The sequence below is a fragment of the Leuresthes tenuis genome, unplaced genomic scaffold (assembly GCF_036924035.1).
Source record: "Leuresthes tenuis unplaced genomic scaffold, fLeuTen1.0.hap1 SCAF_23, whole genome shotgun sequence".
NCBI lineage: Eukaryota > Metazoa > Chordata > Actinopteri > Atheriniformes > Atherinopsidae > Leuresthes > Leuresthes tenuis.
Genome location: NW_027325377.1, coordinates 24,390,560 through 24,415,550, shown reverse-complemented (window position 1 = coordinate 24,415,550; position 24,991 = coordinate 24,390,560). Strand labels below are relative to the sequence as shown.

The 24,991-nt window shown below is 42.5% G+C and overlaps 1 protein-coding gene across 3 annotated transcripts in view; it reads left to right on the top strand.

Annotated features, from left to right (window-relative positions):
• The window catches only part of LOC140283173 (chemokine-like protein TAFA-5), a 127,523-nt gene that overhangs the window by 77,422 nt on the left and 25,110 nt on the right, over window positions 1-24,991 (top strand). The gene's annotated exons all lie outside the window — the stretch shown is intronic.

Below are 24,991 nucleotides of genomic sequence, written 5' to 3'. Positions count from 1 at the left end.
CAGTGTGGAGCTAAGTGGATCACAGAGCTGTCTTTATGTTAGTAAAACCTGCATCAAATCTATTTACAGTTGAGTCATTTTGAAAAGGCTGCTGCGGGGCGAGTTTCTAAATCCCACACCGACAGATGGGCTTATATCTCATGGAATAGTGACACTATTTCTGTGATAATGTCTGTTTTTGCACAGTTGAAATCATGACTGTTAATAGAACCAAATCTGCTATTCGCCAACCAGTTTATCCATGTGAGGTTCCCAGCTTTGGGTGTTTCCTTGTTGTCTTCTGTGTCCAAACCTCTTGGTTTTGGACTTTAAACTTGATTTGAGAAATGTGATTTGTGACATTTGCTCCTATTTTCTGAGATTTTAGACCAAACTATCCAGAAATCCATTGTGAAAAACCACAGTTTTCAGCTTCAGTTAGAAATAATCTGCCTGAGCTACATTTCCTGCATTCATGCTTCATTCACGTCACATTTACACCAAGAAGATGATTTAGAGTTTGTGTGTTTTATCTTTTTAACTCTTTGACATATGATAGAAGAACAGATCAGAGCGCCACATACATTTGTAACACTTGAAAATGAGTCCTGGTGACTTTCCTTCAGATAATGTCTGTGGGGGTTGTTTCTTAAAGGGGAACTCCGGTGTTTTTAAACCTTTTTAACCTTATTTCTGGCATGAAATACGTTCATCTGCTCACCGAGAACAGTTTGGTGAAAGTCGGCGTCCTTCTGAAGATATTTAGATAACTGGAGATCCATATAACGGAGTGAACGGGGCTTAGAGGATGCAGCCTCTAAATAAGGCATTATCTGTCTTTATTTCACCAATACTTTAAGAAGAATGAATGAATGAACGTGTGCTATAGCTCTGTTAGCTCATAGCTGCTGTTATGTGGCTACTTGCAGCTATAGGAGAGCTAACGGAGGGATTTCTACACAGGCACTCTACTGGGACCACTTCATCCACACGCCCCCCTGCAGCACAGTTTATTCACTCCGTGCTCTGTGACAGTCGGCTAACTTCACACAGAGTTTGCTGCTGATAGTTTTGTGCAACATGGCAGGATATTTATCAGATTTTGAGTAAGATGGACATTCTTACCGGAGTGAATAAGCTGCTGCAGCCATGCTGTGGATGAATTTAATTTAATTTAAATCATTTTATTACATTTGTATTCAATCTTATCTTTATTGCTCTGATTTTTTATTTTTATTCCTTTCCTTTGTTTAAACTTGAAATCATGCTTTTTATTCTTTTTTAATCACCTCGTCGTTGACACAAATAAACTTGTTGTTTTTACCTGGAAAAGTGATTGAAGCTCGTTGGTAGAATTCTTCTTCTTTCCTCAGTTCTGAAAAACCCATAATTGTATGAAAAAGGTGACAGCATCCTCGCATCTTTATCCATCTTCCCCACCATCTCGGCGCCTGTTGCTCTCACCATGTGGCCCCCACCCCTGGAGGGGAGGGTGGGGTTGTGTGCTCAGGTGAGGAAGGACTGAACGGCTTCATTACAAAGACAGACCTGCGGTGAGCAGCAGCTTCGGATGTCTTGTTTTGCCCGTTATTCGGCTGTGTCCTCACAGTTGTGTCTCTGATTGGAGGCGCTGGGGATCCCCGGTGCTCTGTTGGACTGTTTTTTACCTGCTGGTCGTACGACGGACGCGACTTTGCACCACAGTATGTGAAAATGGGCCAATTGGAGGTGAGATGAACTCTTCTCCCAAATCCTTTTCTTCCTGTGTGGTTTGATCAGTGTTTGACATCCAAATATAAGCGCTCAGACATAGAAAAGGTGTTTTTAAACAATAAAACGTCCCCTTTAACCCTGAAAACGACCGTCCTGTTGCCTCCGACAGGATCTGGCAGGCGAACTGCTCGACCGTCTACGACATGTAGGAAATGAAAAAACTACCAGGAAGGAGAGATAAAGGGCTTTGTGTCCGTATTAGTCTTTGCGATGCCTCCCAGGACGTGTCTCACATTTGTAACGTGAGCATCTCCTGACCGTTGGTGCATTTTAAAAAACTCCAGGCGGCCTGATGATGATCGTGGTCATTTAGGGGTTAAAGTTCAACGAACAAACTGCTGATTTAGGACACGTCTGAGATGTTTTAGCACATTTCTGCCACATGTTTGTGAAGGTGTGCACGAACGCAGAGGCACATCTGTGTGCTTTTTTACGTCAGAATCCATCATTTCCATCCACTTTGTCGCACAGCTCCCCTTTGGTGCTGTTTAGATTACAAAATCCCACAGCTTGATGATATTGCCATGCAAAGCTGAGAAGCGTGCCTCCACAAATGCAATCTTATTTGTTTATTCAGGGGCAGCGTCCTCTCGCTGTGGGGGGAGGCGTGAGAGCGGCGAGGGGAGCTGACAGAAAAGACGTCAAATGCCACAAATGGGATTTCAATCAGTTTTAATCTACTGGAGTCCTTGAGGTCTGCTCGGTGTTGTAATATGCCTTTGCCTTGGCTGACATGATCGTGTCCTTCATGCCTCAGAAGCTGTTCACATCGGTCATCCGGTGCGTGCAGGATAATCCGCAGCTCCATCAACAGCCTCGCTCTGCACCTGGTAATGAAAACAGGGAGTGCTGAAGAGTCATTCTCTGTGGTGCATTTCCCATCCAGGTGCTTGTTGTGTGTTTATTGCTTTGAGGAGGTGAAAATAGGAGATAAGCCGTCAGCATGATAAGGGGACCAGCTCAGACAAAACATCTGTGGCATGAAATGCTGTCTTACTCTGACCCTGCCTCTAACTCCATTCATTATGCCTTCCTCTCTGCTTCTGTTCGTCCCTTCTGTGTCACACATCCTCTCATTTCTACGGTCTCTCCTTCTGATGTACGTCTGTGAAGGCTCAGCCCATTTCAGGCCTGTAATGCAGCCTCGTGTTGCATAAGTACACCCTCCAGTATCTGCAATTTCATGCTCTTGAGCCTTTTTACAGCTGCACTTGGTGCCTTTTAAGGGAGCTGATACTTATTCGTATTAGGAGGATGAGAGACTGTGAGACTGGGCCGGAGCAACCTGCTCACGTATGGGTCTCTGTGGTTGTGGCACCGATAGCTCAGCAGGGAGTCCCCTCTGAGGTGAATTCTGGTTCTCCTTTTTCTGAGCTACCGACTGACCTACGGATTATAATCTCTGGTTTTATTGGGATGTTTCTCCATCAATAACTTCCCTCAAGCTGCAGCTTTTACACAGCTGGGCTGTAAATGTAACCAAAGCTAATCGTGGCTCATTGTGACGGTTAAATACTGAGCTTTAAAATGAGTCCGGACATTAATGGGTGAGATCATTTGACAGTTGTGTAACGATTGAAGCTTGACAGGCTTAATTCATAAGAGTTTTCTCCTTTTCCCAGTATACAACCAGGGCAGGAGTGTTGATTTATTGATCAAAGTCTGTCAGACTCTGACACAATGAGTAGCAATTAGGCCCCTCTCAGCTTGTTAAGTATTGGGTTTTTGGTTTAACTATTACTTCAACAACTAAAACAAATGACAAGTTAGCCGCCAGATAATTGGTTCCATGTCGAGCAGTGAATTTAATAGCTTTATATCTTCTTCTTCTTCTGATTCTTCTTCTTATTATTATTATTATTATGATTCATTGTTCGTCTGACTCTTAATCTAATTCTTCCTATTCTGATACTTCTTCTTCTGATGATTCTTCTTCTTCTTTTGATTCTTCTGACAATTCTTCTTCTTCTTCTGATAATTCTTCTTCTTCTCCTCCTTCTTCTTATTATTATGATTAATTCTTTTTCTTACCCCTAATCTAATTCTTCCTATTCTGATAATTTTTCTTCTTCTTCTTCTGCTTCTTCAGATAATTCTTCTTCTTCTGATTATTATTATTATTATTATGATTAATTATTTTTCTTACTCTTAATCTAATTCTTCCTATTTTGATAATTCTTCTTCTGCTTCTTCTGATAATTCTTCTTCTTCTTCTGCTTCTTAGGCTTATATGTTTCCTGTTTTATTTCCATTGTAAAGATCATTACTGGAACTGTGCAGCATGTACAAAGTGCCACAACCAGTTTAAGTCTGATTTAAATACATTTTTAAGGTCAGATTAGTCTGGACATATTCACTCATTGTTTAAAGCCTCCAACATCATGTAAAATTGGGTGAGACCCAGATTTACAGCAGGTCTGTAAAGATGAACCAGATTATAAAATCACACAACAAGGAAAGCATGAGTTGGCCTTGAAAGTAGAATATTATCATTTAAAACTTATGAAATGTAAAAGAATAGCTCCAAGATTAATTTAAACCTGTTTTGTTTGATATTTTTGGCCACATCAGGTCAGTGGAAACGAGCCGTAAAAGCAGCATTTTCATAGCGTGCCGTTAGCCTGTTAGCGACTCGTTAGCATTGTGATGAATTACCACAACAGTGTTTGTTAAAGCTGGTTAATGAGTCCAATATTAATACTCCTGCTTCCTGAGGGAGAAACCTGGACCTGTAGCTGTTGATCCACAGAGTTCACCTGTGGAGCAGAGAGACTGAGAGGAACCACAGACTCAGGGGGTCCACAGCTTCCATGTTGGCACAGTGTTGTCATAGAAACACTGACTATAGCTGCTTAACACTGACGCTTTCTTTTATTAAACGTAACCTGACGGTGATCCACCATTGTTGCTTGTTTTTAAATGATTTCAGAGGCCCATAAATCTCCCTGTTGTTTCTTTATTCTTTCAAAAGCCTTTTGTTACAGATCGATTAAAGACAGAAACCGGCTACAAATGCAGTTTTTATTTTTTCACTTGCTGATTTTTCTCTTCTTTTCAGTTCACAAAGTTTTTTGGATTTAATTGTGATATATGGCGCCTTTCAGTTTTAATCAAATTTACAGTTAAATACCCACAGAAACAGCTTTATGTGCTATTTACTGACATTTTCATGCATTCTGTATTTTTACTTCCACTGTTGCAGCTCTTAAATGGAAACATTGCTTCTTTTATAAAGAACTTACTCCTCTGTTTCTAACACATTGTTTGCAAATGAAGCTTTACTGCCAACTCAGTAAAGCTCCATTGTAATCTACAGTGATGACTCTCCCCACTCGACGCTCATCCCTGGATAGCTTGCTTATGAGAATTGTAGCAGTGAATCAGGCAGTGATGCGTCAGTCAGTCTCTGGGCTATGAAACAGTCCCTCAGCTTCAGTCACTCAGCTTCAGTCACACAGCTTCAGTCACACAGCACCTGATTTGATCCAGAGAGGAAAGGAGGGGGCAGTGTTGGGTAAACAAGTCGTGTCATCTGTGTTAGCCGGTTAGCAAGCTAGCAGCTACTCGCACTTTGAGCCGTGGGGCTGGAAGAGGAAAAGATGGCCACTTCTGACCCTTTTCGGCTCAGACTGAAGACGGATGACTGTGGGCTGTGGCCTTGTCACAGGGGCAGGCAGAAGTGGACGCCTCTCCTTGGGTGTTCTGGTTCCTAACTGGGGCGGGACACTTATCATACGGTGCTTTTTATATACCGATCACAGCCGGGACATGCAGCTCCTGCAGAGCGCCCCCTTTTGCATCTTTTTGCTCTTCTTATTCTCTTTGGTGTCGCTGACATTTGACAAAATATTTCTTTTTGCTAAAATATTCAGTCATGAATTATAACAGCATAATAAAAGATGGATATCATGAGTCATCTCAGTGTGGTGTTCAGCAGCTTTTCTTCACTGTTGCAAAGGATTTTCTGAATCCATTGCTTTCACTACGTCTCTGTTGGGTTCTCTGTGGCTCTGAAGCATCCTTTAGACCCTGAAATAAACCGAATGCAAGGGAAATTTCTCCCTAAAAGAATTAGATCTGCTGCTTTGACACTGAACACCGGTCGTAAGAAATCCATTTCTGATTTCCTTTACCAGCCAGGTGAGAGACTCCAGGCTGCGAGGAGACGGTGAAAGGTCTGTTCCAGCTTCAGGCAGCGATGGATAAAGAGTGTCACACCCCTGAATGTTAGACACTTAAAAACCGAGGCCGCAGTGTGACCGTTTCCTGTGCTGAGCACCGATACTACGATGATAAATTCATGCTGCGGCATGTTGGCTGTTTGTGTTAAAGTGACGGTTCTGAGAACCAATCAAACGTCACGGAGCCAACTTACTCCGTCATGCTGTTGGTTTTACAGGGTAAAGAGTCCCAAATGAGCTTTGAATCTCTGGAAAATATTCCTGCTCTCACTCCAGAGGGACTGGCATCAACGCCCCCCCCCCCCCCCTACAAATAACACACAAACACTGATGTTTTATAGTCCAAGCAGGACTATAACACATCGAATGCTTGTGTTTTCCCTGCAGGGTGAAAAAGCTGCCGAGTGGTGCACATTAGCATAAAAATAATGCAAAGTGTGGCGCTCCGCTTTTCATTTGGTGGCAGAGTTGCATTTAGTTTTCCATCCATTAACCTTGTGTTATGTTCCTTTGTGGCTGCTGAATTTCTCCAAAAGTCAAATCCATTGTTGCACAGTTACCAGGAAAACGGACCTGCTGTTGTATTTTGCTTTGAATTATGACTCGAAGACAGATATTCAGACTCAAAATGAGTCATATTTGTGGGAAGTAATAATGAAGTTGACATATGTGGAGGACGCAGCTCTTATAGATTCTCTTATTCCTCATCTGCGAAGCTGCCATGTTGGTTCCTAAAACTTACTTTGGGCTTCTTTTGTTAAGATCCGAGTTGTTTGTCTTTCTGTCACCAGCTCTGTGAAACACAGTTGGTGCAGAGCAGGATGGTTTCGGTTTGCTTTGGAGCAAAGAAAAAGCCAAAGCAACGCTTCTTTTGGGACGTAAGGAAGACCTGGAGCTCCCGACGGATCCTGATAACTGTTGCAAGTCCCAGAAAAAGCCCAAATCCACCTGAAAGACCACTGTGGGATCAATGAATTCTGTGCGAATCCTTCAGCATGCACACTGTAAATATTTAATGTTCCAGATGATGAAGCTCACACAGATGCCACTTTGCATTCATTCAGGAGTGCAGTTAAGCTCTCTGTTAATGAAGCTGCATTATCCCTCTGCCCGCTGCACATCCACTGCATTCATAAATTTGCAGGCGCGCTGTGATGAAGTGGACCCAGGTGTTGCACGGTTCTGAGATGTTGATAACGTCACAGGTTATTGATGCCCCATTGTTGCTCTCAGTGTTTTATTATAATGAATGCAGTTAGGATGAGAAAGAGACCGCTGAAGCCCTCTTGAACTGCACGATAAGCGTATATAGATGCAACAGAAAGCCGTCACATTAAGCTTTATGTCCTTTTATTTATTTATTTTTGCTCTTATCGTTGTTATTCTGGCGTTACCCCAGCAACAGCGAGTCCAGTAATTACCTCCTGGGTGTAGGCTATAAAAAAGAAGAAGAAGAAGAAGAAATAATTTACCCATCATCCCTGCACAGTTCTGTGCTGATTTAAAGGCAAATCACTCAGCTGAGCATCAACTCAGTAGTAAGTGTTCATGAAGAGGGATGTTGGCTCGGTAGATTGCCTTCCCGCGCTCTGTCTGATGTCAAATGAGCCATCAGCCTCTTGCCTTGAAGTATTACAGAGCTCTTCATAAAGTGAGATTCTCAGCAAGGCCAGTGCAGCAATCTCAGGGTAAGCCCATCGGACTCATCTGGACACCTCGGCCTGATAAATCTGTGGCTGACTTCCACCTGGTCCTGCAGCAGACATCATAACAAATAACTGCTCTGCTATAATCTGCCTTGAAAAATAATCCTTCAGCGTGAAAAAAAAGTCGAACACAAACAGCAGATGTAATTTTCTACGAGGAGGAGGAGGAGGAGGAGGAAGTGTGTGAATATGAGCGGCGCGGTGTTAGATATGCTGAGATGCACTCGGACAAAGTAAAGCCGGGGATTTATAGTGGAGAAGCACGGGGCCTCGCTGCCTTCAATTATCCTGATGGGCTGCTCCTGCCACCTACTGCCGGCAGAAATAGAACAACGACGCGACACAAAGGCAAACAGACCGTCACCAGCACGGAAATTGCTTTCATTTTTCCACAAGTCTCTCCTTCTTTCTCTTTATATCTTCATCTCTGGCCCTCCTAAACGCCTGGCGCCCGTCCTCGGCGGCCCCCACAGGCCCGCTCACGGGCACCGTCGCGGTTGACGGTCCGCGCTCTCGCAGTCTCCACCTCGCTGGCCTAATTGGAAGAGAAAAGTTCCCCTGTCGTGAACGCATGTCCAAGGGGTCTGTTCGTCAGGCTACGGGCGGCGAACAATTAATGAATAATTACTGCTTCTGCAGACCCTCGCGGGGCCCGGGGCGCAATTTATAGCAGGAGGAGGGTGTCGAATGACTCTGTAGACGTAACTACTGCTGAGACTCAGTAATGGATATATCACCCATCTCTAAAAAGCCGGCGTACGTGAGATGAATCTAATAAATCTAAACGCTGTTCTGCTTGTAAATCAACGGTTTCAATAACAGATTATAGCCTATAAAAGCTCTCAGTTTGTACAGTGTTAGTCTTTTAAATCTTATATAGTATTTGAACGCCTTAAAAGAGGTCCAGGGTGCAATTTAAGACGACAGGGAGCTGAAAGCTTCCAGATTTAAATGTAAATCATTGATATCTGGCTAAATGTTGGGCACCTTTAATTACCAAAAGGCTGGACTGTGTAATTATGAGATGTGGATCATGTAAACCGGACGGTTCTGTGGTCGTAGCAGCAGGTTTCCCCTCAGCCTTTAATTCGTTTCCACCTCCTTTATTCCACATGAACACTTTTTAATTTGTCGGCGCCGATTTCTTTGTGAAGTTCCTCAAATGCATCATTTCACACTCGACTACAAGTCGATGTGTTGCTCTGTTTGTGCAACTCTGAGCCCCCCCCCTCAGAGCCTTTATCACATATATCCCAGCAGTGTGCCGTTATATGAGAAAGCAGCCGGTTACTACAGTGAGACGCGTTTAATGACGTCTTTTACGTGATCTCTGGGAGACTGTAAATATGAACTATGTGCTGCTATTTATCAGCCTGGTCTCCGAATAAAAAGGATGAGATTAGCACACCTTTCATCATGCTTCTAAGTGTTTTTTCCCATTATTTTCCTGAAATCCCCTCAGGAAGCAGCATCTGAAATCACTTCCACGATCTCGGCCTGTCAGACTTCATCGAGGACTCCAGTAAGAGCTGCAATCTCTTCGCACTGCACAGATGTAAATATTTTCCCTTCTGGCAAACATTTAGACACCATTTGTAAAAGACAGCTTGCTTTATAGTAATTTTCCGTATTTGTCTGAGTGTCAGCCGGTGACAACCTTGATGAAACATGTTCCCTTTTTGGACTCTGAAGCTGCTTTTCCTGCCAGCTCTCCATGAGGTGGGCCAATCAGCTCGTGCAGCTCGATTTCTGCCGCTGACGGACGGACTGCAAGTCTTCACTCACTCATTCACTCCCTCGCAGCTCCGGTCCTGCACATTCGAGCCCATCTGGCACCGGGAGAGAGAGCGCTTTTCCCTTTTTAACCCCCATTACTCACGAGGTGCTGATTCCATATGATAGGTGTCAGAGCCCTGCAGTGTACATCTCCTCCACTCCCACTTATCTTCCTTTCATGGGATTACTGTACTCTTTATGCCTTCCTCTACAGGAGCCAAAGGGAGTCGGATGGCTGTGGCACCAGCTGCTTATATGGTTGAATGGATGCTGGACACAATGTAAAGGACACCTCTGTAAGGAGTCATGGGTCTGAGGTTGCTTTGACTTCCAGGGAAGTGGACATTTAGGTCATTTAACACACATGTTGGACACTTTGCTGAGAGATTAAAACGGCTTGGGATGGATTTCTTTGCTGCAGAATTAGGGAAACTCGCGACAAACTGCGTTTGTTTGCTGCAGCAGGAAGCAATTTGGTGGTCAGTGGATGTAAATATAACACGGTTGTGATTATTCTTTATCTTCCTCATTAAAGCAGCCGGGGAACAGCTGCACGAGCAGGCAGGGCAGCTAAAGAAGGGAGGCACTCTGTTGTGACTGAAATGATAAAATGCATAATTAGGTAGTCAATGTTGTGTTCCATCTCGCTCTCGCGTATTCTCGCTCTGTCTTGCGCTGATAGGTGCAACTCTGTTTCCTCTCCATTTTCAGAAATGATGATGTTCATTAATGCAATGCAGGTTCAGGCAGGCCCCTCTTTCTTCCTCGCTGCCGTGTTTTGTCTCTGGTAATTTAGCTTTTATTGGCTGGCTTAGCATTTTCATCTGAACACGGGTTCATTTAATAATGTATGCGTCTCGCTGTTGTGTAGCGCTCCAAACCCACACCTGTAATCGCCGTGCAGCTGGCTGCACTCGGTGAGATGGATGCGCCAGCCGAGTGCGAGACAGAACAACGGCTCCGACCAGAGGAATGTTGACTGCTCTGTGAACAGTGGTTAGATGGAAAGGCCTTGAAAGGAATAGTTTAACATGATCAGGCAGCTCATTAACACACAGCAAAGTATTTTAGAAATGGCTTTAATTTGTATTCAACCCAGTTTGAGACCATAGATTTAGCTGTTTGGTCACATGTTTAGGTGTTAATGTGTGATTAGGTCCAAGAAAATGGATATTTTTGGTAAAATGGGGGCTACTGATTCACAGGGTGGTGATGGACAAGACTTCCAGAGCCCTGCTGGTTGCCTGGAAAGCCAAGAGACGCCAATAAAAACTACAAAAGGTTGTTTTATGCTGGTGTTTTCACACTTTGGACAGACCTCGGCCCCCTTTCTTTTGGATAAAGGGAATAAACATGTTCCTTGTGCATCATGCGGATCTACTTCAGTGTCCTGGGCTCAAACACGCCCTTTACTGTGTGTGTGTGCTGTTCTGAAACATAGGTCACCCTCCACTCTCATCTAATTGTTCTGCAATGCCCTGCGAGGAGGATCATGGTCACAGTTGTCTTTGTCCTTGGGTGGGAACAGCGCCGGTTCACCTTGCCAGTAAGAATAATATAAGAATAAAAACGATGGGGGCTTCTTGTTGAGTAGATGTCGGTGTGTCCCCCCCACAGGACGGACATCATTATCTCCACCTTCACACCGTCCCGTCCAGGGAACCTGTTAATACCCCGTAAAAAAACATATTCATTTAAGAATATTAATACAGCTCTCTGTGTCATCTGTCGTCACGTGGGGGCAGTTTTTATAAGAGACATAAGATGGCCAAAATATTATTAGTGTGGTGGTGACAAGCATATGAAGGCAAGATGAATCTGGGATAAAAATAAAGGGGAATGAATACAAATGGTGTCTCCTTCACCCAGAGGGGGGAATAAATCATAAGTGGACCGATGTGTCTCCCGTTGCTGCTCCTTCCCTACCTTTCCTTTTTGTTGCCTTTCGCCCCCTAACTCACTTCCTCTGATTAGGTTGGATGCAAAGTGTTCTTTTGTATTAATAAACCCATTTAAAGAGGGGAAAGAGCACTTGTATTTATTGTGTGTAGGTGTCCGGGTGGAGGAAAGCTGCATGCTTTCGCCACTTTAAGTGCTCTCCCACTGCACTGCTGCATTCAAAGATAGTGCTTTTCAAGATAATTCAAACATCACTTTCCATTTTGACAACAGCTGCTGTCGTAACCTGATATTTACTGAATATGTGGTTTTGAACTTCAGTTGTGATAGTTAAGTGTTCAACGAGTCCATTGACTCAGTTTGGCTTTTAAAATTTAATCACAGACTATTTTTTATTCAGAATTCACTTTTACAGCCTCATAAAACCAAACTACTGTTGGTGTTTGACCATTTAAAAGCATGTGTGTTTAATCACTGTAAGACAACACATTAGCATCTCCTGAGCTAGCCTTGGCTAAAGCTAAATCTATATATTCCTATAGATTTACCGTCATTATAATGTTCAACCACAACATTTCTTATATTTGAGTTTATTTCACATTATTAGCTCGGGGAGTTTGTGGCATGATGGAAGAAAAACAAACTTGTGGTTGATGTCATGTTCTTCCTGTTGGATTTATCGTTGTGGTGTAGCCATGAAGCAGTTCTTCTTTCTTATTAGCGACAACGCCTCGAGCACCGGAATAAACGGTTCATAAATTATTTTTTTTAGTTCCTATTCACCTTATTTGTCATTTTTATTGGCAGCAGCTGGAGTAAAACACTAAGAATAAACCAGTTAACCAACTAATGTGTCACAGTTTCTGCTCCTGTTCTATGCTAATGGATCTACCCAATTCCCTCCTCTTCTTCACCTGTTCTCTCCCATCTGCCTCCTCAGTTTCTCTTATTTCTTTATTCTATCAGCAGTCCTCCTGCCACCAAAATAGCTAAATCCTGGTTTGTTATTTATTAATATATTTTAGAGATACTCAGATTAAACCAAATAGACTATTTGAAAATGGATTTTTGCTCTGACAGTTCAACATCTGCTGTTTTATATTATATTATAAACTCTGTTTTTATCTGAAAGTTACTTTATTGTGAGCTCTTTTATCTTATTGGACTTTGATGTAATTTACATTTTAATTTCCCATTGTGAGATAAGGTTTATGTTACATTTGTAGGGTTTGGCTTTGAAACACTTGATAAATGGGCTTTGCTACAAAAACAAGTCAGAACTACGAAGCTACACTAGATGGTTAAAGATGCCTCCGTTTTTACCAACCTGAGCTTGCATTGAAGCAGCGTCACTCTGCTGCTGCAGCACTGCTCGTGCACTCTCTTTGTCAAAGTGCACAAACTAAGCAAATGCCAGATTTAGATAGATTATAGTTGTGTGAAGCAGAAAGTTAGCCTCACAGTTCTGAGGAGCACGGCTCTGATAAGTTAGCTTCACAGTTCTGAGGAGCAGAACTCTGATAAGTTAGCTTCACTTTTCTGAGGAACACGGCTCTGATAAGTTAGCTTCACTTTTCTGAGGAGCAGAACTCTGATAAGTTAGCTTCACAGTTCTGAGGAACACGGCTCTGATAAGTTAGCTTCACTGTTCTGAGGAGCACGGCTCTGATAAGTTAGCTTCACAGTTCTGAGGAGCACGGCTCTGATAAGTTAGCTTCACAGTTCTGAGGAGCACAGCTCTGATAAGTTAGCTTCACTTTTCTGAGGAACACGGCTCTGATAAGTTAGCTTCACAGTTCTGAGGAACACGGCTCTGATAAGTTAGCTTCACAGTTCTGAGGAACACAGCTCTGATAAGTTAGCGTCACTTTTCCGAGGAACACGGCTCTGATAAGTTAGCTTCACTTTTCTGAGGAACACGGCTCTGATAAGTTAGCTTCACAGTTCTGAGGAACACAGCTCTGATAAGTTAGCTTCACAGTTCTGAGGAACACAGCTCTGATAAGTTAGCTTCACTTTTCCGAGGAACACGGCTCTGATAAGTTAGCTTCACTTTTCTGAGGAACACGTCTCTGATAAGTTAGCTTCACAGTTCTGAGGAACACAGCTCTGATAAGTTAGCTTCACAGTTCTGAGGAACACAGCTCTGATAAGTTAGCTTCACAGTTCTGAGGAGCAGAACTCTGATAAGTTAGCTTCACAGTTATGAGGAACACGTCTCTGATAAGTTAGCTTCACAGTTCTGAGGAACACGGCTCTGATAACTGGTGTCAGAATAATGCAGCAGTTGTTTACTGTGGATGTTTCTCACTTTCTTCCTGATTGCTCTAAAAAAGCTTGTTGGTGCTGCTCTGTCCTGCGCTGTCAGCCTCCTCCACACCGCAGTGTCATCAGTTTTCAGTCATCACTGTGAGAAAATGGCAGTTTTGTGTTTTGCTCCTGGCTAAAGGCACTGTAGCCTTCCAGAGTAGCAGGTACATCCATGAAGCTTTTAAATCCATGGTGTCTCTTGTGTTCATGTTACATTTATTTATTTAGCTTTTGCTTTCAGGCCTCTGCCTGTTATGAACCATCTTATTTTGGACAAACAGGCATGTTAAACTCTGCTGTTATTGAGAGAACACTTTAAGTAAGTAATATCCATGTTTTATGGCATTTTTATGCTCTTACAATCACTGAACACTTTAATATCAGTGCCCTTTAGCTTTAGCAGGTGAGCTCTGGTGCACACGCTTCTCCTTTGGCTCTCAGCACCATGCAGTAATCCACATAAAACCCCATGTCCATCTGCATGTGTTTGAGTAATTCCATTAATTCTGTTCAGTTGTCCATCCTGATGTTACTGCGGATTAAAATTCTCTTGACACGTCTTTGGGCACGCCGACATGGCGTTAAGCCAACACATCCCAACTAGAGAGCAGAAAGCTACGAGGCTATCCAAGGATAGATTGGACACATTGCCAACTGACGGCAGGCTAATATAGAGAAGTGAAACTAATTTGATTGCAGGATGAGAACATGTGAGGGCATGTGCATCATGGCAACTGTGTGGTTATGGTTATGACTTGAACTGACAAGGACAATTTGTGCAAAACTGTGTCTCGGGGTATTTGTGGTAACCATGTGGGATGAACATTAGGCTGATGTCCTAATTTATTCTTGTTTTTTTTTACCATGCAAACATCCATGTAATCGGATGGCTGAGAGCTTTGTGGCATTTATTGGGACTTTAACGCAGGTTTTGTTCTTAACAAGCAATCTTGGGTATTTAAAGCAGCAGTTAAGGGTGCACAAAGTGACCATTTCAAGTCTATCTCCATTTATTACCCACATTCAACCCATTTAGTTTACATTGTGTCAACTGAGACTGCCTGCCTCACAGGAGTAAATATAATCCTCACTGATTAGAAGTAAATATTGAAGAAGCACAGGGCACATCCTGACTGATAGACGGGGGAAGAAGTAAAGCCTGGCGTTACAAACCCTTCTTATCAGAGGTTTGGTCCCAACACTTAGGAGCATTTACCTTGAATGCAGCACTTTGGAAGCCGGGGCAGGTTATATTTTCTGCTCTGTTCCTGTGAAAAGCAGAATTATATTCATCAGGTTTCAGGTTTTGCTGCTATTTCAAGAAGCTGCCTGCACAGAACCAACCGTCCTTTCACTGCAACCATGCAGACAGCTGGGAAAGATCGGGAAATCGATGGAAAATCGATGGAAAATGCAGCTTTTTCTTAGTTTCACTGCCCTAATCTCTTAGTGGTCTTTCTGTTCTGTTAAACCAATCGGAAGTGACCTTTTGGAAAGCTGCAAAGCAGAAATGTGAATCGGCAAATAAGCCAAACTGTGTCCAGAGGGTGGTGGTATACGGCGGCTATGTTGCTGACAGGGTTGCAATTCAGTAGAGGAAGTAGTTTGCCAAAAAGGAAAGAAATAACCTGTGGCTGAGATCGGCTCGAGAAAAACAGAGTTCTTCAGGAATTACTTTAATCTTTATGCTGCTCTCGTTCACATATTTTTCTGTTTTCTTTGAAAGGCGGCTGAAAATCGGCTGAAAATTACACATTCCCAGAGCTCTTCTTTCTGTCCACAATAACTTCCCACACGGCTGCCGGCAACAAGCAAAAATAAACTGAAGATTTAAAGGGAAAAGAGACAGAAAACACCAGTAAACACACCTTATATGATTAGAAAGAGTCCAGCTGTGCAGGATGAAGCTAATTGGCCCCGCCCTCTCATCACTGGCACTAATTACACTCGTTAATATTAATGTGCTCGTTAGCATGTGTGTTATTAATGAGCTGCGTGTCCATGTTGTGTCAGTGGATGTGTTTTTATGTCCTCTGTTCAAAGGTAGATTCTGCCCCATGTGAACATCCATTTTGAATATTTAACCTTGTGGGGACTGAGAGCTTTGATGCAACATTCCCTTTTATGGGGGATGAGGAAGTAAACAGAACAGAAGAGCTGGGAGCTGCAGTGACAGCATGAGACAGCTATCCCTGTGAGTGGTTACCGTGGCTGCGGCCTCATAACCCTGGAGGGAGTGGGAGTGTCTTTCTTTCTGTCTGCCGGCTGTTCAACTCAGACTCTTTTCAGCCGGACTCTGCACCGAGCTTCCACTTGTGAGTCGTTTTTAAATTCAGGTGCATCTGGGAGGAGCTGCTTCTGGGGTATGAAAATAAAAAGACAGGAAAAATGCTGCCATATAATTGATTATCTTGAGCAATAATGCTGCCAAACCCCCCCTGAGTGACCAGTGAAGCTGGTTCCTGTTAAATGCACTTTTCCAGCACTGATGAGCTGTATCACTGTCTCCTTTTTTGCTTTTGAAGGTTTGATTTACCCAAAAACAGCCATCTTAGGAGCTTTATTAGTTTCTTTATGACTGGAAACACTGGACTGGACTTTATGAACACGAAGGAGATCTTTCTGCTCCTTTTAGCAGCAACATCTGATTATTTTTACCTACTTATATCACCTTGGATTCATTTATTTAAAAGTGAGAGGTGGCTTCACTTTTTGTGGCTCTTTCTTTACTTTCTTGGCAATGAAGTTGTATTTTAAATTGAAATATTATTCAAACGGCTGCAGACGCATCGCAGCTGAGCTTCTTTCTCCTTCGACCTTTCTTCTTCTTCTTCGGGAGAATATCGCAGGTCGTTTGTTTCGCCTTTTCAAGCCTAAAGGATCAAACCTTTAGAACGGTTTTAACACCTGAGCCACGGCCACTTCACTCTGAGAGCATCGTTGCTGCTTTATGTCCCAGTTTGACGCTGGATTTGAACACTTCTATGTTATTTTCATGTTTTTACAACCTTTTAATGTCACTACTTTAAGCTGAGCTACGATTACTGATGTCAGTTGTCATGGAGACGTCACGACAGCCGTCACAAACAATCCCTTCCCTTCAGAAAAAGTGCTATAAAATCATAGAATTTAATATTTTTCGTCAGCTTCAGCCCTGATCAGAATGATAAAGTTTTAATTGATTAATTTTTTTCTAATTAATCCCTTATTATAACAAGAAAAGGTGGATTCACAGCTTCACCTCACAACTGATTCAGACTATTTCTGTTATAATGTAATGTAATTTATTTTTATGTAGTAATATATGAAAAATAATTAAATGGTTTTCCATGTATTTTTAATTACTTTATATATATTTTTTTATTTCCATGTTTATTTATTCATTAATTTATTAAACTTTTTCGAATTACACCCATTTATTTTTCCACATCATTACTTTTTCGTAGTATGGTAATGAAGTGGGCGTGACTAACCTCTAACTGAAGCACGATTGGTCAGCTACGAGAACCAATCAGCCGTCCATAATTCCACAGGAAACCAAGTGAAAATAAATTAATTAATGTGGAAATGAACAAATAAATAAATAAACGTGGAAATAAAAATAAATGTGGAACAAAATATAAAGTAAGTAAAAAATTAAAAATGCGTTTAATCATTTTTGTTAATAAAACCAAGTGAAAATAAATTAATTAATGTGGAAATGAACAAATAAATAAATAAACGTGGAAATAAAAATAAATGTGGAACAAAATATAAAGTAAGTAAAAAATTAAAAATACGTTTAATCATTTTTGTTAATGGCAGTTTTGATGCTCCATACAGTTAGACTCCTCCATTAGCTCTGCTGCCAACTAGTGGTTCAGTATTTAATTTAATGAAAAATGCTACATAATAAATATAATAAATGGGGTTTGAATGGCTGTCAATGGGGAAATGTGTAACTTTAACTCTCACAGGCAATAATATTGATTAAAAACGAGTTTATTATTGTGTTGGAGCTCTGATACCAACATGAGACGTGATGAATCTGCGTAAACTCTCCGGCTCTCGCTGTCTTAGACTCTTTCTGTGATATGTGCAGATGAAGAATGACTCCTGAGGGAGACCAGATCATCTCCTGAGACGGGATAAAGTCAATATGGAGAGTTTCAGCGAGCCCACAGGGAGCAGGCCACCAGAGGCCGGACCCATACCGACTGATAAAGAGTGAAGGAGGAGAGCGTGTTCTGCACGGTTTGAGTGCGAGCGTTACAAAGTCAGGTCAAGAGGATTAAAGAAAGTGACAGAAAACTGTTTTTATACGGTAAAAATCCACATTTTATTGATTATAAACCGATAAATGCATCGTTTCCCCCCCCGTGAACCACTGAGGTGACGTTTCGTGTGTTCAGGTTCTCTGATGTGCTTTAAAATGGTTCGAGCAGGTGTGTTAAACACCAGAACCGGGCCTAAAAGGTGCTTTTAGTCCCGTTGTTACTGTCTGAGTGCTGTGAAAACATCGTTTTATCTTTACATCCATCTTTTAATTTTCAACCTCTTTGCAGCTCGTTAAGAAGATGAAGAAAAACGATTGTGTAATCCATTTATGTGTTTTTTTAATAGTCCTAATGTAAATTAGTGCAGTAAGGAGTTACATAATGCATTTAAATCTGATTAAATATGCCATACATCACAGAGAAGAAGTACATCTAACAGAGCTTTTGTTCACGGGCTAATCTGCTAACATTAAAGATGGAAAATGAAGTCATTTAATGAGTTTTCTTACAGTTTCTGGTAAATAGGCAGCAGGTCGCCCCTCTTAATAAAAAGATAAAATCTGCGTCTTCTGTTGGGTGTTTTTGTTGGTTTCAAATCCACGTTCAACGTGAACCGAGAACACTTTAAATGGTCATGCAGGAAATAACCAGATAGAACACATTGATCAGGGATTAAATTAGAAGAATAAGTAGCCTCAGCTGCTCAGAGGTACCAAAAACTTTGTTTTTCAGCCCAAACCAAGTAACTTCCTTCCTTCTGACCAATGACGTTATCGTTTAAACCCAACCAGGAAGTGGCAGCAGTGATGTCACGGTGTCTTTATTAAAGCTTTATTTGTGCTTGATGTGGAAATAGCATTGAGGTAATTTACTGATTTATTATTTCACACAGGATCTCCAGTTTTACCAGCTTCAATGTTTAAAAATAACTCTTTAAAGCCTGATCCGCTACCATTGGTCAGCTCATTCTTTATTTAAGGTCAAGAAGCCTTCCTGGTGATGTCATCGAGTGTGAACGAGGCGTTTGAGGACCAGCGGCTTCTTCGCTGTGGCACAGGAAAGCATAATCTGGCCTGTGTCGTTCAGAGTGGATCAAACACACACAAACCCTTTAATCTCACCATGATGGCCGACAATCCTCAATCTCTTTGGATGTGGGAAATTGGAGTGTTTCGGCTCATCTTTGCTCGACGTAATCGAGTTGGTAGTTGATCTCAGAACCAACGGTTTCTCATGCAGACGCTTCTCATTCAGCTGGGCAGATGTTCACGTTTCATCTGTGGAAACTTGTGTGTTTGGTGGATAAAAGTAGAAAACAGATCGTGCGAGAGGAGTTAAATAGCCTGAGGAAAAGGGAGGATGGCGTGAGGCGGACCGAGCCTCCGTGGTACCTTTTCTCCCATGGTGCCCGGTTGTTGGGCTGCCTTTAAATTTGTCCGGGGACAAGGCAGCACCAGGTATAATCCACCTGCCAGTCCCGTTCAGCATCAGCAGCACTGTGGCAGGAACATTCTGCCCCCCACTTTAACACAAAATACCATCAGTGCGGAACAGTGGAACCCATTCTCCTCTCCTGCTTTTTTTTTTTTTTTGTCCTCCCCTTTCCTCCGGATCTCAAATGCACCACGAGAAGGCGAACGTGGGCGGTGATGGAGAAAGACGGAGAAACGGAGGCCGAGTATTAGTGAGGAAGGAGATGAGACGAGGGGGGGGGAGTGACCCCAGGAGAGGGCTGAGATTGATTGGTTCATTTGGATTGGAAAAGTGGATCTCCCCCCTGAAAAAAACAAAAAAAAAAACTTGTTTCCTTCCAAACCAAATGACAAATGAGCTATTGATTTGTTGTTTACAATCATGGGTGCACGGCGCCCTCCGTGCACATGATGGACCTCATAATGGCCGACTCTCTGAGGTTTACCGGCGCCGCTAACTGGCAGCCCTCCACTCCGCACCCGCCCACCGGCGCCGTGAGAGACGCGCCGACAGGCAGGAAATGACACAAACTCCTGGTTTTTAATCGTCTGAATGCAGTCCATCAGGCTCAGAACATCCTCGGGTGGCGGAGGATCGATGCAGATACTGTAAGGGCGTCAGGCGATTGACAGCGAAGCCACGGGCGGACTTCATGTTCCAAGAGCCACAACAAGCCAGAGGTTATTGCTGCTCTGACCTTTGCTATTGATCCTCGCTGATCCTTGGAAATGTCAAGTTAAAACTCAGCAGCCCACCCAGCCAAGCTCAGTAAGAGCAGGGAAACACACACATAGGGACAAAAGGGAGATTCCTTCAGCCTGATTTCATTAAAACGCAATCATGAGACAATATTCCTGCTAATTATGATGCTTATTGTGTCTGTGAAGGTGGAACAATGCAGAAAGCCTTCATCACCGTCTATTCACACTGTTCATCAGCGAGCTTCAAGTTTCAGTGGGAATTAATAACATTTAATTCAGTGGAAGTAGTTCAGAGGGAGGACAGGTGAGCTCCATTTAGACATGTTTCAGCTAAATGAATCAAAGGCAAGTTGATGAAATATCAGCGTCTTTTTCACCTTCTTCTCCTCCAACGAGGCTTTTTCTTTCCTTCAGTTTCCGTAGAAACAGGTGCAGGAAAGGATCCTGAACTTGAATTCAGTTGTAATTAAAGTGAAACGAGCTTTTATAAACGGTTCAGTGTTAGCTGTGTGAGACGAGCTAAAGTCACAGAATCTAACAGGTAACTCCTGTTAAATAGGTGAGGAATAAACCTGCTGGAGGGACTCAACTTTGGGTTTAAATGCAGATGTGGAACAGATTTACTCACGAATGCAGATGTGCTGCTTTGCTTTACTTTACTTTGCCCCCCCCACCCCCCGGAGGCTCTCAGTGGGAAGTATGAGTCAAAGATTTGTGAGAAGATCTCACATTAATCTAAAGTTAGCAGTTTGATGGAGAATAAAAAGCAGATTTTGATCTGTAACTCTGAGGCTGGAGGGTTTGTGTAGGAGTGGAAGCTGGACTGCTTGTTGCTGGCAGGTTGGGAGGAAGTGACATCAGAGGATTCGGCGGGGGGGTGGGGGGTGGACACAGAACTCGGCCAAGTTGTACTCTAAATTTATAACTAACGTTCCAGGCAGTGCAGCCGGAGTCTCGGCTCATTTATTGTCTCAATAATGCTCGTCTGAGGGTTTCTGCTTCGGTTATCAGTCACAGAGCCGCCTTAACTGGGTCAAGACCGCTGGGGGGAGGCGGGGGTCAGTTCAACCTTTCCCTCCCTCCGTCCCCCACTCGTCTTTGGAGCGGCGGCGGTGGCAGGAAGCACAGCTGGGGCCCCGTTATCACTCACACTTAGAGCAGAGGGGCCTTGGAAATTCAGAGTACGGGGACAGATATATTTGGAGCGTTTATCCTTTGAAATGCACATGCGACCAAGTGAAGGACACCTGGTGCAAGCTGGATGTAACGGAGTCAAAGCCCCTTCCTGTGGCTGCGTGACACGCAGCAAATGTGGCTTTAGTCTGGGCTTCCTGACTCGGACCAGGAGGCATCGGAGATCTTCTCAGAGGAAAGTAAACTGCAACACGAAGGCGAGAGAAAAAGAGCGTAAAATGAAGCCTGATTCTCAGGAGGAAACGTTCATTTTAGAAATGTGTTTAGCGTGAAGTGAAGCTGGTAAATGCTGTGAAAAAGTGTTAATTTTGTCTTTATTAAGAAGAAAATGGAGCTAATTCAGTAGAAGAAACAGTTTGTTGTGCAGATTAACTGATTTTATATGTTTTTATGACCTTTTCAGAGCCTCAAAGTGAGCGAAATGAGCAGAACGTGACATTATTCCATTTCTAATTCATTTCTTCTCCTGATTATTGATCTGTGATCAGCTCTGAGCTGCTGGCTCCACATAAAATCATCATAACGAACACAATGTTCTGTGAATATAGTTTAAAGCTATTTTAGGCATTACATAGAACTGAATTACTCTGATATTTAAACTTATTTCAACAATTAAAGCATCAAATAACAGCAAATTATTACTTGAATGAATCTAAATATATTTTACATCTATATTTACTTCATTTTTATCACTTTAAAGTTGAAATCTTACTTCATTGTTCAGGAGGTTTCACCTTGAGTTCAGCTGTGGCAAAGCTTGTTTAGTTCTGACTCGCAGCTGTTTCACAACCTTATAAATATATAAATATATCTATAAATAAAACCCCTTTAAGCCTCTGATCCATTCCTATTTCTTTGAATATATATATGTATAAATAAAGCGTTTTTTTTCTTTTGATATTACCATAAAACGGGAAACAGGTGCAGTAATTTACAGAAATGCAGGATATAAGGCTTTAAAATCAATATTTATTCTGAGATATGCCAAGTTTTCAGCTAATAGCTCTTTGGGAATCACCTTGTTGCTGCAGAAATCCTATTTTCTGTCTGTCAAACTGTGTTTTCTTTGCTGTTTTTCATAGATGCAGCTAAAGAAATGGGAACAAATGATGTGTCTTTGTAACAAAGTGCCTAAAGGTCCAGTTTAAAATGGCTTCTTTGCTAAGTTGTCTGTTCTGTGTCGACACAACACTGGTTCATCCCTTGAGTCAGGAGCCTTTTTTCTGTCTGAATGCTTCATAGCTCAGAGTTAAGTGGCTGAACAAAGAAAAAACTGGACTGAAAATGAGAGAAAAAGCAGAAAATGTCCAAAGAAAAACTCTGAAAGACCTTCAGAAAGCTGGAGAACACTTTAAAGATGAAAGAAAGTCTGTCTGCTTGGAGGGAAAATGCGAAGAAACGCCTCAGAAACTCAGCATCATCTCTTTGTCTTTAAACCTGCTGGGTTAAGGATGTGTATCTGTGTACGAAGAAGTGAAAAATGTGTCTGAGTCTGAGAGTCCTCCACAGTTAAAGTATCCAAAAACACATCTTGGCTGCGGTTTTTCTTCTTCTTCTCCAGAAAAGTGCCACACGTGGAGGATTAATACCACATCCTGGCACATTTGTTTGTCTCGTTCAGAGTTGTGTTTTGGAGCTCCGGATGAAAGATCCTCAAATATGCGCTCATACATTTAAAATGGCTTCTTTGCTAAGTTGTCTGTTCTGTGTCGACACAACACTGGTTCATCCCTTGAGTTAGGAGCAATAGAGCAGGACTGGACTGTAAATATCAGCAAAGATTGAATCATTTTGCATGTGTAACCAGCAGAAATATTCCTTCATATTAATATGATCAGTTTTGATTTCTAACAGCACGCTTAATGTCTCCACAGCATGTAAACATCCATCCTTATGAGGCTGTATTCCAGCCCGATGGCCTAAAAACAGGAGGAACTAACCACATGTGAGGAAACAGTCTTTCAGGTCTCTTATAAGCTGCCGTGCATATAGTAAGAGCAATAATTCTGCCTTTATCTGCTTTAGGGACTGCGCTGGTTTGAGCCATCGTTCATGCTGTAGTGCTGTTTTGCTTAATTGGAATTTGTTTATTGGGCTTTTGTAGGGAAGCAAACGGGGAATAAACAGATTTATTGGGAGCTTATGCATAATTTAAGGCGGATTACTTTGGATGTAGAGGTCAATAAGGCTAAGCAGACAAGAAACATCAGCATCCAGGAAGGAGAAGGGGCGTCACGAGGGTCCGGGCCTCCACCGGCTGTACAAAGCCTTTAAGGAGCTGCTCACAGGCGTCCTGAAGCTCTCACACACCTTTCTCAAGCATCCATACACACCAGCAGTTAGCAGAAGGCGAGTGCGACATGCGCAGACTAATTATTATCCCCGTTTGTGGCTGTAAGCCGTTGTTCTGTGTCATTTATCATCAGCTGTAATGTGCCAGGATCACGGTGGTCGTTGGAAGCCGTTTGTCACGTTTCTTTCCTCTTTTCATCACTGAAAATGGCTGTAAACCTCACGCAGTTCAGCTCAGATCATGTGGAATATAGAGAATATTAAAGCTTCCACAGCCCCACCCATCCTGTGGTCACCCTCTTTGTAGTTTTGGTCGATGGTTGCTTCAGCATCCATCCAACTTTTACTGGCTTTTAACAGCTAATCTGACACTTCAGAAAAGTGGATTTAGTGCTAAGTCGCACTTTAAACTCTAAGAAGAATGAGCTAAGACCTTAAATTCACTTCTGCATGACTGCAAAGTTAAAAAGTAGCAAGAGGAGACGGATTTGTGTGTGAATATCTGTGTTTGGTGCACTGCTTTGCTTCTCCTTTTGTTACAGAGGAGGAAAGATAAGGGAAACACCACTTCGGTCCACGTATGAACGCAGCCAACCGGAATGAACCGGCCTTTTATACTTGGTGTACGAGGAGCTTTTTGACTCTTAACAAACCCCATTTTCAGAAAAGTTATGTGTTTAAATCCTTCTTCAACAGAAAGTTGTACTAAAGAAATGACTTTTTGTGTCGGAACCAAACAGCCAATCACAGGAAGTCAAAGTGAGCTGCTGCAAATAAACGAGTCGTTTGGTTTATTTGCGTAAAACTGTATTTGTTGTCAGAGAAACCTGGACCTTTCAGGTGTGGAAACGTCTTTAATGGCTTGTAACGCACTCTAAATCTTTGAAGCCAAGTTGCAAGGCTTAGATACGAAGCACAATGCAAACTCTGTCTGCTGGGTATTGCATTCTGTGTTCATAAGCTGCTTCCAGGTGTATCTGTCAGGGGTTTACTGCTCAAAGCTGATGTACTGGTGTCTCTGTAGACACTGCTGGTAAATGATCTCTTTCCCACAGACTCCTGTTCACGCTGACATTTCATCCTCTGGCTGACTGTGCCTTTGGGCTCTCCTTTGTGTGTGTCTGGCGGATGTACATGCAAGCGTGTGTCCACCAATCTGAGGTTTCATTCAGCTGTAAGGAAATGTCAGAGCACATCTGCGAAAGAATGATATCAGCTGTACCTGGTGGCCAGTACACACACAGACACACATATATATGTGTGTATGCTGCAGAAAAACCCTGAGGAACAGTGCGTCGCACAACCTGCCAGTTCTGCACCGCTGAGGCAGCTAGCATAAATAGCATGAATAGCATGTGAAGCAGGAAGGAACTGAGAGGGTTTCATTCATTCTCAGAAATAGAAAGACCACATCCTTCTTTATTTAGTGAGAAATCCATGCATGAAGCTGG